This window comes from Leopardus geoffroyi, chromosome A1 (genome assembly GCF_018350155.1).
Source record: "Leopardus geoffroyi isolate Oge1 chromosome A1, O.geoffroyi_Oge1_pat1.0, whole genome shotgun sequence".
Taxonomy (NCBI): domain Eukaryota; kingdom Metazoa; phylum Chordata; class Mammalia; order Carnivora; family Felidae; genus Leopardus; species Leopardus geoffroyi.
This window is the reverse complement of record NC_059326.1, coordinates 48,397,249-48,414,924: the sequence shown is the minus strand read 5'-3', so window position 1 is coordinate 48,414,924 and position 17,676 is coordinate 48,397,249. Positions and strand designations below refer to the sequence as shown.

Sequence of the window (17,676 nt, the reverse complement as noted above, 5' to 3'; positions counted from 1 at the left end):
GGGAAATAAGTCTATCAAGTGCCTTCTCAGAGTTGTTTTTTTTTTTAAAGCTATCCCATTTCTATAAATCACATACATTATATTGAAGTGTAAGAAAATAAAATACAAAGATATTAGTGTTTTTCATACAAACTTCACTGATACTATTTTATTTAAAGAAATTATTGTCAGGAGAAACATGGTTTTCAAGTGTGTTTTAATATAAACATACGGGCTGATATTCCCAAACCTCAAAAATGAACATTCCTTGTAGAATTGGCTTTTTGTCAATCTATAAAAGGGAAGTTTGTCCACGGCTTAAAATGATACTGTGTCATCTTGTTTTGCACCCCTTGACTGAAAGATTTGAGAGTATTTGGATCATGTCTCTCTTCTATCTGCTGATGAGAATGAAACCAACTGAGCTGATTGTGCCCAGAGAAAAAGCCAAAGAGCTCAACATGTCAAAGGACTTCTCAGATCTTTCCTAGATTCTTGTCTCATTAAAAGAAGCTATATTTTTATTTAGTAAGCCTAACACGTTTAGGACACCTTCAGATCCCCACTTGTGTCCTACCAAAGAAACAGCTATGATTCACATCATTAGGTAGAAGTCGAGATCTCTGATAGTGACCATCATGGCTACTGACCGGTGAATCCGAGAGGCATTCATTCTCTCACCAGGGGAGATCAACGCTTTCGGGTTGTTCTTCTTTTGAAGGAGCTCAGAAAAAGCTACTGACTTTCAGTAAATGAACACAGATAAACCTAAAGTGTATGCTTAGCCTGAATCAGCCCTTCAGTCTCCCAACCCTAAAAAACAATTAACTCAGTTTCTGGGTGTTTAATACCAAGATGGAGACGGTGTATCCACACATAATCCCTTATATCTGCTTCAGTGGGACACTGTTGCTCCCTCTTAAAATTAAGAAAAATGTGCTCAATGGGGCGCCTAGGTGGCTCAGTAGGTTGAATATCCGACTTTGGCTCAGGTCATGATCTCACGGTCTGTGATTTCCAGCCCCGCGTTGGGCTCTGTGCTGACAGCTCAGACCTGGATCCTGCTTTGGATTCTGTGTCTCCCTCTCGCTCTGCCCCTCCCCCACTCATGCTCTGTCTCTGTCTCTCTGTCAAAAATAAAATAAACATTAAAAAAAAAATTTTAAAAAAGAAAAATGTAGGGGCGCCTGGGTGGCGCAGTCGGTTAAGCGTCCGACTTCAGCCAGGTCACGATCTCGCGGTCCGTGAGTTCGAGCCCCGCGTCAGGCCCTGAGCTGATGGCTCAGAGCCTGGAGCCTGTTTCTGATTCTGTGTCTCCCTCTCTCTCTGCCCCTCCGCCATTCATGCTCTGTCTCTCTCTGTCCAAAAAATAAATAAACGTTGAAAAAAAATTTAAAAAAAAAAAAAAAAAAAAAGAAAAATGTGCTCAAATTTGTTCAATAATTTGATATTTGAATTGTTTTATGGATTACCAAGTAAAGTGATGTGTTCATTTGTTGAGTAGTTAATTGACTTATTCGACCCCGTGTTACATGCTGAGGATACAGGATGAGTGATGCAAAGTGCCTCAGCACAGGGAGCTCAGAGTCAGAATAATACGAGGTGAAGTAAAGCACGGTAAGATGAAAGCATACGAAGGGCTGCAGTGAGAGAGCAGAGGGGTACGCATAACTCAGTCTGGAATACGTAAGAGCACTGATGGGCGGTAGGGGTGCACAAGTTCATAATGACTGCTGCATGGGTGAATGTAGCAGGGAAATGGAGATGAGGTTGCTTGGGAAGGCAGTAGGGACCTGATCAGGAAGGATGAATTTATTCTGTAGATAATCGGGAGAGGTGGATAGGCTTTCAGTGGGAACAGCATGATCAACTTTGTGTTTTGCAAATACCAGTCTCAAGGACGCTGCACATGATGGTGCAGGGTGAGCACTATACATCCCAAAGGCTGCCGTTTGCATTCTTGTGGGTGTGTGGATATGACTAGTGCTGCCTAGATGTCCACAGTTTCCGTGGTTAGACACAGACTCTTGAAGGTATATAGATATATATATAGACAGAGAGATAAATAGAGATACATGTAAAGTAGAGGAAGCAGGATATGGATGTTAGGCTGTGTGGAGGTGGAAGAAATTGGTCACTATTACATTAAGATGTTCTGGGAAGAACTGTCTAATGAGACTGTGTTTTAGGAAGAGACCTGAAGAGGTATGAGGTCACATCATCACAAGGAGATCTAAAGGAAGAGCGTTCGAGAGAATAACAGGTGCAGAAAATCTAAAGACAGGAATGTTCTGGAATGAGTAAATAGGCAAACAAACTAGCTGACCAACTAGAGAACATTGCTTAGAATTCCTTGATCTTGCAGAAGAAACTGAACTCCATAGATACTATTTATTCCAGCATTCCATCCCTACGGGGCAGGGGGCAGAACTGAACCTTTTTATCCACTCATACTTTTCCTCTGGGCTATGACAAAAATTCTCTATTCCTAAGGGAATCTGCACTAATTTAACCAAAACAAGAATCAAAAAGCAAACGAAAAGTGCAAAACAAATTTTCCCTTTCAAACATTTGTTTATTTCTTTTTGGCCTGGGTTCTTGAAATCTAGTTTTGTAGCCCCTGATCATTCAAAAATTTCTATTATCCTATAAGGTCTTTAAAAATATATTATTACTGTACCTTCTAGTAGCCAGTAAGTACTTTTTCTCTAAAAATGATGTAACTATTTTTCTAAGTACGAGCTTATCGTCAAAACTTTTTGTGCATGAATCTTTTTGATCATTAAAAAAGTAAAATAAAATAAGGTATCATATGTGAAAGCCACTACCCTGGTGTTGCTGTTTTGAGAGTGATTTATATCTCTCATTTCTGTGGTAGGCATTTTCGCCTTCATGTCTAATGCTAAATCATCAGTTTGACCTCCCCCCCAACTGAATTGAACATCTTCTGTATGCTATAGATATACACTGGTTTGCTTTCCTAACCACTTGGAAATGATTGGGTTAACTGTGTATTGATTTATTTTTTTAAACTGCCATGACTCATTTTAATATGAATTTACTACTTCTTGGTGATCAATTTAAAATTAGAAATCAGGCCTTTTAAAACCAAACTTTTGGTTTTTATTTTTTAAGTAGGGGATTCCAAAGTTACATCATGGATAGAATTGATGAGCCACTTTTATTTGAGAGTGGCTACATAGTTTTGCTACTTTTATGTTTAATTTTTTTTTTTTAGTATTAGTAATTTCTAAGATGATTGATAATTTGAAATATGTTGGTATTTTATGTGGTCATACTGTATACTCCAAACTGATTGCAAGTGTTAATTTGCTTTTAATTGCTTGACATACTTCTCCATGTGAGATCTTTATGTAGCTTTTTTTTTTTTTTGCTATACATTCTACCTATACTCACATTGCAAATTTATGTACACCATTTATATTTCTCATATATATTCCTAATGGGTGTAACTTGTGAGTGTAGGTAGTCATTTCTCATGCATTTTTGATGTGTGTTGACATAGATACTCAGTGATAATGTTGAAATATTAATAAGTTTCGCTACAAGTTCCCAGAACTATTCATCACTCTTTCATTTATTAATGTAGTCCGAGAGAGTACACATGATAGAAAACCATACTGTAATATATTTGAAATTAACTCAATTCACCAGGATATAATCTTTCTATTTTCAGTCAAATGCTCTAGACACTCTCTCTTCTTATTACTCTTTATGAGTTATAGCCATTGTACCATAATTTTCCTTTACTTTATAGCACTTTCCCACACACTTGAATCTCCTTGAATACATTTACTTACATGCATCAAATGAAAATAAAAAATTGAAGGCTACATTTTCATGGAGAACCTGCTGCTATATAGGAAAATCTAATACAGATAGAAAAAGATAGCTTGGATAAGAGTGAATCTTATCAGGTTGACGTTTGACTGTGATATTTTGCCATCCACTTACACAATTGCATCGCTGAGGATCACCAGCCAGCTGAAATGTAATATGCATCATAACTTATCTTAAAAATGAAACCTCTGGGGCGCCTGGGTGGCTCAATCGGTTGAGCGTCCTACTTCGGCCCAGGTCATGATCTCGCGGTCTGTGAGTTCGAGCCCCGCGTTGGGCTCTGTGCTAACAGCTCAGATCCTGGAGCCTGCTTCAGATTCTGTGTCTCCCTCTCTCTCTGCCCCTCCCTCGCTTATGCTCTCTCTCTCTGTCAAGAATAAATAAAACATTAAAAAAAATTAAACCTCAAACCATGTGCAGTTAGTATTGTAAAAATGCCAGCAAATTTTGAGAATATTTCTGACTATCTGAAAAATTATTAGTGTGCAGGAAAGAATTCCAAACTTTAAATCATAAACTAAAGTTAATTCCATCAAAGTGTAGTCTAAAAATTACCTGATACATGATTAATGTTATTTTATTTCTACTTACAGAAAGGCAAACCTAAATATATAAAAACGGAAGCTGTGACTTAATTTAAATGTAATCATACATTCTTAGCTAAAATGATCATTTTATCAATGTGATTTTTAATATTAGACTGAGTCAAATACTACTTCTAGATAGAAGTTTGGATCTTTTTAAAATAATTTGAATGAAATTCTTTATGTCAGTCTGTTTACTTACCTGCCTATCTATCCATTTACGTATCTTTCCAAATACTGGTTACTTTTGGCTGAAAATGACAATAAGCCTGACTAGAGAGCTTAAACGTGGAATATGGAATTACTTTCCTGGTAGCAGAGGAAGTCTGAGGTAAACAGGACAGGTTAGTGGATATGCTCAGGATGTTCTGAAGCTGTCTTCTTTCTTTCTGTTTTGTTGTCCTTCAGTTGTGGCTTTCTTTCTAATGGTTGTGTGAAGTAGGCTCCATCTCCAGGCATCTTGCCCTTATTCGAGTCAGAAGGGGAGTCAAAGTGCAGAACAAACTAACCAGAGGAACATACCAGCCAACTGTGTCACTTTTCAAAAGCTTTCTCGGGAGTCCCCACCCTGTGACTTCTGCCCATACCCCATTGGCCAAGACTGGTTCGCATGGTCCCAATGACCGGAACATGGCTAAGGGGGAAGAAAAATATGGACATGACTGAGTCAGTAAACGAATAGTCTACCACCAAGCTTAAAAGTGAACACTTAAGGGGCGCCTGGGTGGCGCAGTCGGTTAAGCGTCCGACTTCAGCCAGGTCACGATCTCGCGGTCCGTGAGTTCGAGCCCCGCGTCGGGCTCTGGGCTGATGGCTCAGAGCCTGGAGCCTGTTTCCGATTCTGTGTCTCCCTCTCTCTCTGCCCCTCCCCCGTTCATGCTCTGTCTCTCTCTGTCCCAAAAATAAATAAACGTTGAAAAAAAAAAATTAAAAAAAAAAAAAAAGTGAACACTTAAGAGAAATATGTCTTCTCTTGTCAAGGTACGTTTGTGTTTGTTTTTGTTTTTGTTTTCTTTTTTAAAAAATTCATCCTCTGTTACCACTATGATGCTGTGTAGACAGCCATTCCAAAGCTCAGTGGCATATTACCATAAAACATTTACTTTTCTTCCATGCATCAGCTGGTCAGCTGGGGCAGGTCCAAAGGTTGTTGGAGTAGCACTATTCATGTCTCTCCTTTGTCTAGACCCAACAGACAACCCCTGGCATGCATGCATTTCTCACAGCAATGGCTGCAGCGTAAGAGGGCAACCCCAGTTGTACAAACACATTGTAAGCCGTTGCTCGTGGCACTCATCTGCCAGCATCCCATGGCCAGAGCAAAGTCATATGACCTAGCCCAGCATCAGTGTGTGTGGAAGCATATTCCTCTCTGGGGCGATGGGGGCTCTAGGAGAGTGATGACTCACATACTAACATTTTAGAAAAGAAAGGCTGTTAATTTATAGAAGCAATTGAATTTAACTAACATACCTATTTTAAAAATCAAATTTTCTAAGTCTTGGTAAATTTTAGTCGTGTTTTCTTAGGTGGTTCTGGTAGACCTCATAAAATTTTCCCCCTAGATTCCTTAATGATGTATTTTTTTTTTAATCTGTAATAACAGGTACATTTACTATGTCTTAATATCTGAATTTCACAGTGTAAATTCTGATCTCCAGGGTTTATACTCTCAGAAGTGTTTCATTTTGCTAAATGTAATAAAGGGTATTACTAAAACATATTGATTAAGCAGTTGATTCCAGCTGAATAAGCAAAATCTGTGAAGTGTAGTTATGGTCAGTCTTTAAACTCAAATTAACATTGATTAATCTTTTATAGCGTACAAAATAGCTAAAAATAACATCAGCTATTTGCCTTTTCCCTCTGAATTCTGGAATTATAGAGCTATGGGCTACCATAGTGACAAAACCCAGATAAAATTTTACAGATAATTGAAAACAAAATCTTTGAGCTAGAGTTTTATAACCTTTTAGCAAACTGTGTATTGCTGTCCGATTCTGCATCTGTTTTCCATTTTGTTCTGTATGTGTAATCACTGTTGCAACTGAAAGACAACATGGAAATTTGATACTTTCCACTTTCTAATGCCAATAGAAAACTAATTTTAAATTGTACATTTAGAGGAACTTTTCTAATCCATGACAGGAAAGTGCAAGCGAGAAAATTGATTAGAAAACATAAATAACTGCGGCGCCTGGGTAGCTTAGTTGGTTAAGTGTCGGACTTCAGCTCAAGTTATGATCTCATAGTTCGTGAGTTCAAGCGTCACATCAGGCTCTGTGCTGATGGGTCAGAACCTGAAGTCTGCTTAGGATCCTGTGTCTCCCTCTCTCTGTCTCTCCCCAGCTTGTGGTCTCTCGCTCTCTCTCAAAAGTAAATAAACACTTTTTTTAAATTTTAAAGAAAAAATAAATGACTTTTTTTAATCAAAGGATTAAGATATCTTCTTGTCAGCTTTTTTTTAACATTAAAATTTTTTTTTAATGTTTATTTTTGAGAGAGAGAGACACACACACACACAGAGTGTAAGTGGAGGAGGGGCAGAGAGAGGGAGACACAGAATCAGAAGCAGGCTCCAGGCTCTGAGCTGTCAGCACAGAGCCGGATGCAGGGCTCAAACCCACAAACCGTGACATCATGACCTGAGCTGAAGTCGATCACGTAACCAACTGAGCCACACAGGTGCCCCTCTTCTTGTCAGCCTTTATTGGGAAGGTTGATTACATTGTGCAGTTAAAATACTAATTTTTTACTATAGCTTTATTTATTTATTTATTTATTTATTTATTTATTTATTTATAACGTTCATTTAGTTTTGAGACAGAGAGAGACAGAGCATGAATGGGGAAGGGTTAGAGAGAGAGAGGGAGACACAGAATCTGAAACAGGCTCCAGGCTCTGAGCTGTCAGCACAGAGCCCGACGCGGGGCTTGAACCCACAAACTGCGAGATCATGACCTGAGTCAAAGTCGGATGCTTAACTGACTGAGCCACCCAGGCACCCCTACTATAGCTTTTAATGAGGCTTATTATCCAAGTCAAGTCAGAAGACCAGTATTTTACAACGTAAGAATATTGAGCAAAATTGGAAATTGTCCAAGAAAAAGAAACAAAATAATTACTAAATTAAAACCACATTATCTCTTTACATACTAAAATCAACCAGGTTTTTATTTTTTATTTATTTTAATTTTTGTTTATTTCTGGGAGAGAGAGAGAGTGTGCACACAAGTCAGGAAGGGGCAGAGAGAGAGGGAGACACAGAATCTGAAGCAGGCTCCAGGCTCTGAGCTGTCAGCACAGAGCCCAACATGGGGCTCAAACTCACAGATGGTGAGTTCATGACCTAAGCCAGTCACACGCTTAACCGACTCAGCCACCCAGGCGCCCATCAACCAGGTTTTGAAAAGTATGTTTTATATCTCTGGCTTTTTTACTCCTACATTTTTACCCAAACTTACAAATTGATACCACTTTGAAACAAATGTGTAGTTCCATACATCTTGCCTCATGCGTATATTTAAAAGTTCAAGATGATGCTAGTTTTTTAAAAAGGGATTGCATTAAATTGGTAGTCATAAATATAACAGATTGGCCGCCTGCCCCCAAATCAGGAAGAATAGATTGGAAGTTATGGAAGTACTATAGACATGAGCGACTCTGGGGCCAGGCGTCAGTGGCGGCTTTTGGATAAGTGTCAGTAACAATGGCCTCTAGTGTTATATTAAAAACGTAGTGAATCACAGTTTTCAGTGTATGTTGATGCATCTATCTCACAATGTTCCTTAATACAGCAATGTCTGAATTATCTCCTGTTTTGCAGACGAGGGAAATAGGACTCGGGAAAGTTAAGTGTGACTTCGCTGGCGTCCTACAACTGATAAGGAGTGTGGTTGGTGCTGCCCAATCAGATGTAATTTTCCACTACACGTTAAAAGTACTCTTTTCCTCATTCTGTCTTGAAGGGAAAGGATTTATGATACGTGTTATAAGGAAATAATGAATAGTTTTAGAGATAACTAACTAGACCAAAGGATAAGATGAAGGCAAAAGGAATGACCGTGCTTTTGAGCTGAAGAACATCATTGAGAGGAGTGGGTGTAGGGGTTCGATAGAACAGAACTCCCGAATGGAGCAGTCCTGTTGGTATGTGGAGGTTGAGAACTGGAGCTGATGAACGAGGACTGGAAATATAGAAAGGGAGTCATTGGCAGAGGGACAATTATTGAGGTTTATTTTTATTTTTTGAGGTCTGATTTGCATACAATAAAATGCTTGTTTAATTTTCTTTGAAATTGTTATTTATTTTTGAAGGCGAGAGAGACAGAGCATGAATAGGGGATGGGCAGAGAGAGGGAGACACAGAATCCAAAGCAGGCTCCCGGCTCCAAGCTGTCAGCACAGAGCATGACAAGGGGCTTGAACCCACAAACTGTGAGATCGTGACCTGAGCCGAAGTCAGATGCTTAACCGACTAAGCCACCCAGGTGCCCCTAAAACACTTAATTTTAAGAGTACAGTTCAAAGGGTTTAACAGTTGTATAGACTCATGTAACTGCTACCCACATCAAGATCCAGAGCATTTCCATCAGGTGGAAAGTTGCTTGCATCCCCTCACCCCCACACCCCCAACCTCACTCCTGCCGTCAGTTCACTGCTTCCTCCCACCCTGGAAACAACCACTTTCTGGTGTCTGTCCTCTCAAACTTTATTTATGAATCGTGTTCTGTGTATTCTTTTGTTCAGTCTTCTCTCGCTTGCTCGGTGTACTTGAGATTCTTGCACATTGTTGCCTTGTTAAGTAGTATTCCATTGAGTGGATGTAACATTTGTTTATGTGTTCACTTACAACTGATGGATATTTAGGCTGCTTCCAGTTTGGGGCTATGCAGGCTGTATGAACATTTATGTGCGACTCTTCTGTGGACATAATGCTTTCGTTTCTCTCAGGTAAACACGTAGGACAGGAATTGCTGGGTCAAAGGAAGATGTGTATTTATCTTTATCAGAAACGAGCCAGGAGTTTTCCAAAGTAATGTGTCCTTTTATATTCTCACCCGTGGTGCACAGGAGCTCCGGTCACCCCAAAGCTTCAACTACCTTTGGTATCCATAGTCTTTCTTTCTCAAGGCATCTATTGATTCATATTTAAAATAGGATCTATTCCATTCTTCACAGTCAAGAATAGGATGCCAAGGACCCAGTTTTGTGGGAAGATCTGCAGCGAGGCGGCAGATAAAGGAAGAAGAGTTCATCAAAGGGACAGAGGGGCTAAGAGAAGCATCAAGAGAATAGGGGACAGGCTGATTTTCAGGAGGGTGAAAAATGAGAAGTCTGATCAATTTAGCAAAAAATGAACTAGAGACCGCACAGATCTGCTTGAATTGTGAAGAGGACATACAAGTCTGGATGAAACAGGTTAATAGGAAGGAATCATGAGCGCTTAGGGAGTAGGTACCTAGGATTTGGGGGACGCAAATGTAGAAATGGAGCTGTGATGGAGATGAGAAAAATAAGATGATAATCAGAATAGTGACAGTCATTTGTATAGACTAGAGATCTGCCCAGAGTGAAAATAAAGTTTGAGACAGTTATTCAAATGATTGTGTTGAAAAAAATCACTTTAATTACAACATATTTTTGTCTACATATGTAAAATAAACTTGCTTATCTAATAATCATCCAGATAAATCAATGTAGGTAACGATTATGAATTTTTATCCATTCAAAATGTGCTTACTAAAGGCCCAATATATGCCAGAATCATTTATCTTCTTCCCGTTTTCATTGTAGGTATACCTTTGTCTTCTTATCCCCATGAACTCTGAAACTTTTTCCTTTGATCTTTCAACTTTAGACCTGAATAAATATTTGTAAAGTGTAAACCCAAAATGTATTTTGGGTCTTGGTTCATTCCAATGAAAAAATGAGCTTTTCATTTAGTAATAGCCCTTTTATTGGCTAATGCCATAACATCTGATAACTCTCTCACCTTGTACCTCTTATGGATTAGAGATATGAAAATCTTTTAAGTACTTTCCAGATTTCTGTGCTTATAAAGTGCCTAGCAACCACAGAGTTACTTCTTTATTTTTTTAATTAAAACCAAATGTTTTAATGTTTATTTATTTTGAAGGGAGAGAGAGTGTGTGTGAGTGGGGGAGGGGCAGAGAGAGGGAGACACAAAATCCCAAATAGGCTCCAGATTCTGAGCTGTCAGCACAGAGCCCAACGTGGGGCTCAGACTCACAAACCATGAGATCATGACCTGAGCCAAAGTCGGATGCTTAACCAACTGAGCCACCCAGGTGCTCCTAGAGTTACTTCTTTATATTGCATAGAACTAAGGTCATAAAATCAAAATTGCAGATAAACATTACTGGTTCATCATGGTACTCCTCACAGATTACTTTGAGTGACTGCATTGTTCTACATAGTGACATGACCGACATCAAAGGGGAATTACTTCATTCCTATCCTTCACTCATTCAATACTTATTAAACATTTGCCATGTGTAAGACACCATGCTAGACTTTGTGGAGGAAGCAAGTAGAGAATATGCCAAGAAATCACTCTTTAACATGCCAAGAGTGACTTCATTTTCTGTCTGCTACAATATCTAGGATATTTGTATTCAGGGAAGATTTCAAGTGAATTAATGTTTTTCCATGCATTGCAGTAATTTCTGTTATCTTTCATGGAAGCTCACATTTATTGAACATTGAATCTCTGCCAAAAGATCAGCAGTCATTCTGGAGGGTCTCTGTGGGTCAGGTAAAACCATCCTTATCACGGGGAAAATGTGATTCAAGATGGTCTCAAATGTCTTCCCAACTTAAGGGGAATAAAAGCATCAGGACTTTCTTTTTAGCACATCTGATGCTTGTGAAACCCAGACTTTGTTCATTTTGAAACCAGTTTTAAAGAAGTAGAGCAAAGCAGAACAACGTGGCTCTGACCGGAGACAGAGTGTACGAAGATGTTTACCTCGCAGGGCAGAGTGTAGAGTAGGGAAGCAGTCTAACAAGTTGGTTAACTTAATTGTTTCTTAATTTTGTGGGCTAGTTAAAAAGAAGGTAAACTCTGCATAGGACAGGTCAATCTAAACATTCCTGCGTGATCCTTATAATATGCTTCAAGGAATATGGGGGATTAGAGATGGTGTAAAGGTCATAATGACCCACTGACAGCGTCAGAAAGTTAAAGTTTTTGAAATTGCTTCATCAGAAAAAGGAGAGCCTAAGGATGTTTTCAAAGTTATATTTAAATACAGTGGACATTATCAGACAACAGGCATGGTTGAACTGTTTCTATTTATAAATACATAGAGAAAGGGGGAGAGAGAGAGGACTCTCAACTGAATGCTTGAATCCTCTTTACTAAATATATTCATAGGTGTGTATAACTATGCACTTGGAGTTTTTTTTAAGGGTATTCCAATATAGGGCCAAAATAGGTTCGGAGGTGTCTTGAGGAGCTGACTGAGTTCCGCTGCTATTAAGCGGCCGACCTACAACACGTCACCTCATCTCTGTAGATCTTTAACCAGAAAACAAGGGGTTTAGACTAAATTCTCTCTCAGGTCCTGTTGAGGTCTATTATGTACTGAGTGAGTGATGTATTAACATGCTTGAAAGACCTGAGCCCTCCTCGGTAAATGCAACTTCTGGTAACCATCCAATATCTTTTGCCATTTAATTGTGTGGCTTTACTGTTAAGTTTGCATTTCTACAATGATGCGTGATAACTATTCCTCGAAGGATAGCTTCACCCTAAGTTGGAGAGCATGTTGATTGTGGTGTCGCACAGTTTGATTCACATGTATATATATTTGTTCTTCAATAATCGATCACCTGAATTTAATCAATTTAGAGTTTTAGGTCTAAAAATGTCAAGGGAGATTTAATTTAATGATAATAGGTGATTTATAAGACATACAATAAAAAGTGTCAAGAACCTTACATGTGAAAAATATTAATCATGAAGACAGTAGTTGATTTAAAAAAAAAAAAAAAAAAAAAAAAAAAAAGCAAGCCTGATTCAGGAAATTCATTTACAGCACAGCTGCAAGCCTATTCACTATTACCGCCAGCTCACAAAAGGAGTTTGTGAACTACCAGCCCAGGATGAAAAGATACGCATCCACTGTCAGAAAAGTTGCTTGGGTGGTGCTTTCCAAGATGGTACTGGCAGAGCCTTCCGTTTTAAGTGTTTAGGGTTTGTTTTAATGAATTTTAATTTCTTAAAACTGCGGTTACAACAGAATCACACAGAGGTGAACTGCCCACCAGTATTGTCACAAACTTGGAGCCGAGAAGCGTGCTAACTTGTACGACCAGATCGGCTCATTTGACGGCAGGTCGCAAAGCAGATCTCCTGCCGTCTCTGCTCGTACGCGTACAATCCCCACGCATGCAGCTCTTGAGACGGTGAACGCCAGACCCCGGCACGCGGCCTGTAATGTAGGAAAACCTCAACACGTGTCCGTTGTCGCTGCTTCCTGTTACCACGCTCTTTATTATAGATCATTGGTTATAAAGGTTGTCACTTTGCACTAGTTCTTTTCAAATTCCTGTCTACAGATGTCTGCTCACATAAAATTGCCCGGCTGAGTACGTTACTAAAGCTCACATGTGCCACACTCAATTAAACGTCAGGCAGAGTCAGGCACATGTGTCCAGCATGTGCCCTCCCCACAGCCTAAGAGTCACTTGTATGATGACACGTGAATGTTTGGCATATGTGGCCAAGGTAAGATATTGGAAATCATTTGGGCTCTTATTTCCTAACTTTAATAATAATGATAAACAATACACACATTCGCTAGAAATCTGTGTTAATTCACTTTGAAACAAAAATCTCCATTACTCTTTATTAGGCTTCTGGACCGTTGTTTCAGTATGAAGGTGTGACACAGATGTTGTTACACATACAGATCTTCTTCTTTTTTTTTTTTTTTTAATTTTTTTTTTTCCAACGTTTATTTATTTTTGGGACAGAGAGAGACAGAGCATGAACAGGGGAGGGGCAGAGAGAGAGAGGGAGACACAGAATCAGAAACAGGCTCCAGGCTCTGAGCCATCAGCCCAGAGCCTGACGCGGGGCTCGAACTCACGGACCGGGAGATCGTGACCTGGCTGAAGTCGGACGCTTAACCGACTGCACCACCCAGGCGCCCCACACATACAGATCTTAAGTGTACAGCCTAATATTCTCATAGGACCTTCGCACAGATCAAGATACAGAGTACTTCCCTTGGAAGATACTTTATTCCCTTCTGCCCAATAAGAATATAGGTTATTTAATACTTCTCCACCCAGGGATAATCCCAATGATTCTACTAGAAGCAATTCTGAGATTGCAAGAAGCCCCGTGAAGCACTCTGACATCTATACCAAATTTCAGTGGGTACAGATTCATTCATACTCTAATCGAAACAGAATGCGAGATAATTCGGATGCTGCCGTTGTCATTACAAAAACCGTAAGATTTTATTATTTATCAAAACACATCATTGTTCTTTTTATATTCACTTAATAATTAAGGATTTTCCTTTATTCTAACTAGATAATTGCTTTTATCACTTTTATACTTTGGAATTCTATGTACAATTTGATTGTAAAAAGACCTCTAGAATTAGCAGTTTTCATCTAAGTAGCAGGTACACTCGGGGGGAGGGGGGGGTGGGTTAGGACTCACTGGTATGTTGGAATCGGTGGAGAGAAGAGTGGAATTATAGCTAAATGGCTGGAAATGTATAACCTGCTGTCTGTCCCAGAGCCACAATGAGTGACCTAAAGCTGGGTTTATTTATGCTTATTTGGCTGTGTCTGCATAGCTGTGTATATGAACGTGGAAATTACGTGGAGAGTAAAGCAATTGAAAACAGCTGATTTTGGTCAGTGGCTTGCCATGTTAGTGCATTCTACTAACTAAGGTAGCAAATTGTGGGGGATAATTTTTGAGACACTACTCCAGCATGATGCCAGGAAACTGGAATCCTGCTTTGATGATTGTATTCCTTAGTCCACAAGGATTATAATGCCAGAGCAATAGCCATAACATTTGATCTGACAACAGAATTAAATATCTTATTTCTTTACTTATTCCTTTTCCCATTTCAAAAGAAACTTGGGGATAACTTACATAAATGTGTTAGTATAGTATAATTGGAAAATTAACAACTAGGCAAACCCAGGTATAGGAAAAGTAATGCAAGAACAATTAGATAAGGTGAAGGAACTGGGTGCCTGCATACGCAGGGCACAGGGCTCTGCATAATAAATAGAGGCAGGAGGCTAATAGGATCCATATATACCTAAAGGTCACTTCTGTAAGGCTTTACTCTAGGAGAATAGCCACAAAATTGCCCTAAAGAAGACCATGAATTTTTGTGACCTGACAGCTTATTTGGAATGACAGACATTTAATGTGGCAGAAAAAAAATGTCAATCCAATGAGGGAAGATGAAAAATTGCATTGAAATTCTGGTACAGTATCACTTATTTATGTAAAAATACTCTAATTTTAACTGCATCATTAGACACTAGTGTAATAAATCGTAGCTTTTGCTCCATGAGTAGACATGTGAATATACAGTTGCATTAATTAAATCCAGAAAAAATGTCTATTCGGGCTTTATAAAATGTGAAATACACATACCTCCTCCGTCTGTCATAATTTGTTTCTATTTAAGTTTCAGATTACTTGAAGAAAACAAAAAAAGTGAAAGTGGGGCTATTTTAGGAATCTTAAGGGGAATGAAAATGTATTCTTTTAAAATTTATTTCCAGTAAATTTGAAACGCAGAACACATTTTCCCAGGGGCAGTTCCCCCTTTTCAACAAAAATTTCAAGATCAGAATACAAAATGTTTCTATCCATGCAGTGTGTTTTTTGTTTGCTGGAAGAATAGCAAGGACTTCCATTGAAGAGAGAATGTGATTTCGTGGAAACCCAGGGACTGGGTGTCCTTACTCCTGAATTTCAGTTCTACCTCTGTGCTCTGCGCGTTCTGTACACAAGTTGCCCAGCCTCAATGCTCGTGTCTGCAAAATGGAGATAAGGACTCCCCCTTCCTCTCCCATTAAGACTGTGAGGTGGAGAGTTCTGCTTCTTTGTAAAATTGGTCTGCAGTGCCCTGTCGCATTCCATGAACATTCCCTAAGGATGCTTTTGGTGCAGTATTTGACTCTGGGACCATGCCGGCACTGCACGCAGTAGACGGAACGCACTCTACAATGACATGTATCTGCGTTACTTGGTTGTGAGCACCACCGCCCTGGAGAGCATTGGCTTTTTTTACTGCAAAGTAGTGTCAGCACGGGTCACTTCACAAAATACTTAATAATTGGAAGGATTAACTTCCATTCTAATCACTAAACAGTGCAATTAAACGACAGTCACAAAAATAAAGTTGTAACAAATGTATTGGCTGGAAAAGACTGATGAGAGTTTTCATGTACGTTTTGAAAGCGTAAATTAAAACAATAGTAAATTTTGCTGTTTGATCTAGTACTTTGATGAAAAGGACTATATATAATGAAAATTTTGAGCAATTAATTTTTTTAATGTGAGGATTACCTGTAGAAGTCAAACGAAGACACTTAAAACCTGTTTTTGTAAGCGACTGTGGATCGCTAAAGTGTTTTTAGTTTATGAGATGAAATTTGAAATGTAAGTACCTTCATGTAAACAATGAGTTGGAAAGAAGCAAGGAAGGAGAATAATATGTGCCAAGCAGTGATTATGAGCCAGGTCTGCCACAGCTCTTACCCTCCTCGTAACTATGTAAGGGAGGTATTAATATTCCCACTTCAAGGATAAAATCCTAAAGTTGAATGAGGTCAGGCAACTTACACCAAATCACAAGTAGTGTGTTTTGGAACCAGGGTCCACACCTGACTGAAATCTCTTTTCCTTTACATTCTGGATGAACACAGGAGTTCGTAGTCCCTGTGTGGGCAGAATCTCACTCAGTGACTCTACACAAGTCATGCCTCAGTCTGGTTGGGGGTGAGGTGGGCATGGACCACACGACCTCCGAAATGCTTTTGGCTCCAAACTCTATTTGGGTGGTAGAAGAGGAAAGTCGTTTAGGATGGGTGCTCATTTCTGACCAGCACTGGTGACGCCCAACAAGCTCCCACACCCCTGAGAGTGCTCATTTACAGGGTATAATATAATTGTGCCTGTGTTCTTGCTGCAGACTTCTATGAGGATAGGATGAGATAGCACGTCTGAAGGGGTTCCATGGACTCTAACGTGCTTCCCAAATGTAAAGTGTCACATGACCAGCAGTCCTGGTCCCACTTAAAGACCAACAATAGAGACTTTGTACAAAAACAAAGACGTGCAAACCTTCCCTTTTTACGGTGCAATTTATGAAATCTCTGTGTGTTATCAGGAGCATTTTTTATACTCTTATATCACCACATACTCTTAACTCACCATGTGAAACGAAATGTCATGCTCAGTAGTTTTGAGGTTTTTTTCATGACTTGAATTGTTGCAGTTTCATGAAAATGGAGTCTTAATGGCTTTCAAAAATAGCAGCAAACTATTTTGAAATGTACACAAAGAATGAAAGGAACTCAACAGTTTGGTGAGACTACAGTATAATATTGACTATGAAGGCATGAACACTAGTCAGTTTTCACTGAACTATGACTTTTATTCATATTATAATTAGCAGAATATGTAGGTGTAGGGGTGCCTGGGTGGCTCAGTCGGTTAAGCATCCAACTCTTGGTTTCAGCTCATGTCATGATCTCACAGTTGGTGAGATCGAGCCCTACATGTGGCTCTGCACTGGCGGCATGAGGCCTGCTTGGGATTCTCTCTCCCTCATTTTCTTCCCTTCCTCTGCTTGTGCTTTCTCTCTAAATAAATAAATAAATAAATAAATAAATAAACTTGAAAAATATGTAGGTACAAATTCCACATTTTATAAGAAAATTAATTGCAGAGAATTTCCATTTGTCTAGCTGGTTACTTAATTTTTAATTTAATATATAAAGTTGAAATGTTCTGAAACAAATGCAAAAAGAGATCCAACCAATTTTATGGAAGGAACAGAATATTTTTTAAAAGAACTGGAAAGCAGACGTGTACACAAAGAGAACATGATGTTTGTTTGATACATGAGCACAAAGGTGGTTTCTCCATGCTCATGCAGAACCGTCCTTGACAGAATTGTTCTTAGCAGCCACTGAGGACCTCCCTGTGTTATGGCACTGAATGTTTGCT

The 17,676-nt window shown here is 39.2% G+C and overlaps 1 protein-coding gene across 11 annotated transcripts in view; it reads left to right on the top strand.

The window, feature by feature from the left end:
• Positions 1-17,676, top strand: part of KLF12 (Kruppel like factor 12) — a 444,745-nt gene that overhangs the window by 325,033 nt on the left and 102,036 nt on the right. The gene's annotated exons all lie outside the window — the stretch shown is intronic.